We start from the raw sequence: 3064 nt of genomic DNA, 5'->3' as shown, positions 1-3064 counted from the left end.
AACTTCTTGACATCAGCAGCAGTGACACCTTCTCCAGCCTTGGGAACGCCGTTCTCGACGACATACCATAGGTCGACATCAATGGCTTCAAGATGCATGCGCATCTTATTCTTCCAGTAGGGATATTCAGTTCCATCGAAGACGGGGCACGCAGCGGAGACTTTGATTATCCCTGCAGTCGACATAGCTAAAACTCTAGGTGGTTAAACCGAATCACACAGAACAAGGGAGCACCTCGCTCTGATACCAATTGAAAGTGCGTTATATACTAGAGGGGGGTGAATAGGCGATTTTTATGAAAGTCTTCAAAACATGGGAGTTATGAAGACAAACAGCGAAGATTTTGCCTATTACTATGCAGCGGAAGTTAGATTACACTAGGCAAGCCATGGTCAAGTATTCAAAAGGGTGAAAGCACAAAAGACAAACAACTGCAGTGTAATAAGGATCAGGTAGGAAGAAGTTAGGAAGCCAAACAGATCATACATTCACATTGTGAAGACAAAATATATAGCAAGCATGCAATGGCTTCACAATGAGTAACAGTAAGAAAAAGGAAGTGAAGATGAAACCGGTGACTCGTTGAAGACAATGATGTGTTGGACCAGTTCCAGTTGTTGTGACAACTGTACGTCTGGTTGGAGCGGCTAGGTATTTAAACCTCAGGACACACAGTCCCGGACACACAGTCCTGAACACGCAGCTCAGGACACCAAGTCCTCACCATATTCTCCTTGAGCTAAGGTCACATAGTCCTCGCCCAATCACTCTGGTAAGTCTTCAAGGTAGACTCCCAAACCTTCACAGACTTTGTTCACTGGCAATCCACAATGTCTCTTGGATGCTCTGAACGCGACGCCTAACCGTCTGGAGGATTCACAGTCCTCAAGTGTAATAAGTCTTCAGATCACACAGACAAGAAGACTTAAGTGATGCCCAATGTTCTCTGGCTCTGGGTGGTTAGGGCTTTTCTCCTCGCTAGGAATTTTCTCTCAAAGGCTTCGAGGTGGGTTGCTCTCAAACGACAAAAGCCATGCACTGAAATCTGAGCAGCCAACCGTTTATGGTTGTAGGGGGTGGGCTATTTATAGCCACTTGGCAACCCGACCTGATTTTTCCGAAATGACCCTGGGTCACTAAGGAACTGACACGTGTCTCAACGGTCAGATTTCAAACTCTCATGGCAACTTTACTTGGGCTACAAGCAAAGCTGACTTGTCCGGCTCTGGACAAGATTCGCTCTCATTGTCTTCACTCAAAGACATAGGTTTTTGGTTTAGGCATCACTTCAGTCATTCTGACTGGTTCTCCTGGACCCCATTTAACAGTACGGTGGTTCCTATGACTCAACACAAAAGAAAAAGAACTACGAAAGATCTAAGTCTTCGAGCTCCATAGGCTTCATAACGTGTCTTCTTTTGTCATAGTCTTCAATGTGAATATCTTCATATACCACCTTTGGCTTCAATGTCTTCATACATTTTAGGGGTCATCTCTGGTAGTAAAACCGAATCAATGAGGGACTTCTACCTGTGTTATCCTGCAATTCTCACAAACACATTAGTCCCTCAACTAGGTTTGTCGTCAATACTCCAAAACCAACTAGGGGTGGCACTAGATGCACTTACAGGTTAGTATAATAAAGAGCAAACCATTTCACTTTTGGTACTGTCAAATACAAGATTCACAATTGTTCTCACACAATGCCTACTGTATCATATCATTTCTACAATTTATATTGAGCAATATAAGCTATAGAAACTAGAAAACAAGCAAACTATGCATTGAAAACAGAATCTGTCAACAACAGAACTGTTTGTAGAAATCTGCACTCAAACCATATTTCTACTACTCCAATGAATTCAACAATATAACTATCACATAAAGCATTCTTTTCATGATGCATAAGAATAGAATTTTTTTTACTCTCCACATAAGCAAATTTATTCTCATCAATAGTAGTGGGAGCAAACTCAACAAAATAACTATCATGGGAGTGAAAATTAAAATCATGATGACAAGTTACATTCTTATCATTATTCTTTATAGCATACATGTCATGATGAGGACATCAATACCATTGTTACACCCACAGCCCCTACTGTTACATATACTGGACCAATTACTAGAGCTCGCGCACGCCAATTAAATTACCAGGTACTTTCGTTTCTTGGTAATGATTCTAATGTTCATGAGATTATGATGCTGCCTAAATTGGATACATTTGTTTTGCTTACAAATGAAGGGCCTAGCTTGGAGAAGGATGAACATTGGAGCAAGAACACGCATGGAGTTGATGGCATGCGCAAGGGGATCAAGAACGGAGTTACAAGTGATGATTTCAGGACTTTGAAGCCGCCATAAGGAGTGCATGAAGCCTTGGACGAAATATACAAGATGCCACTTCATAATATTCGTCCATAGGCTATTCTAGGTGCTGCGTCACCTTATTAATGGGCCAGGCCCATGTAATTTCGAAATACTTAAGTATAGGCTATTTTTAGAGTCCGTATGTGTGGGGAAACAAGAGTTAGGGTTGGTTTCAGACCCCACCCTCAAGGGCCACGAAATTACCCCCCCCCCCTCTTCCTCCATATATACAGCCCTTAGGGCATCGTTTAGACTTTGGGTTTTGTTTAGATTAAAAGTTCGCCATAGCTACAACTTCGCGTACTTCGTTTGTGTCCAACGACCAGACCAAGACGTCACAGAACCCCACCTTGATCAATAAAGCTTTCATCTTATATTCGCAATATCCCGATTGCAATCTCAGTTTCTTGCTTGTTCTTCGTTTGTTCGCAGGAAACAGACCCTCGTGGTCAGGTTGATCATGCTCCGGCGTGGTCAATAACCCTCGGAAGTTGGTTTAGCGATTGCTAAGGCGCGACGTCTCGCACGTTCGTAGTCGGATCGTCAAGGTCGACTCCCACAGAAAACGATAGCTACCATCTCATCGAAACATTGGGACACCTTAGCCTCTATCAAGTGGTATCAGATTTCCAGGTTGCTCGGTGAGATTTTATAGTTTTTCGTAGATTAGATCGAGTTTGTTCTTCATACCTAC

The sequence above is a fragment of the Triticum urartu genome, chromosome 2A, assembly GCF_056163025.1.
Source record: "Triticum urartu cultivar PI428250 chromosome 2A, HENAU_Tu73, whole genome shotgun sequence".
Lineage (NCBI taxonomy): Eukaryota > Viridiplantae > Streptophyta > Magnoliopsida > Poales > Poaceae > Triticum > Triticum urartu.
Note: the sequence above shows the minus strand (reverse complement) of the source record.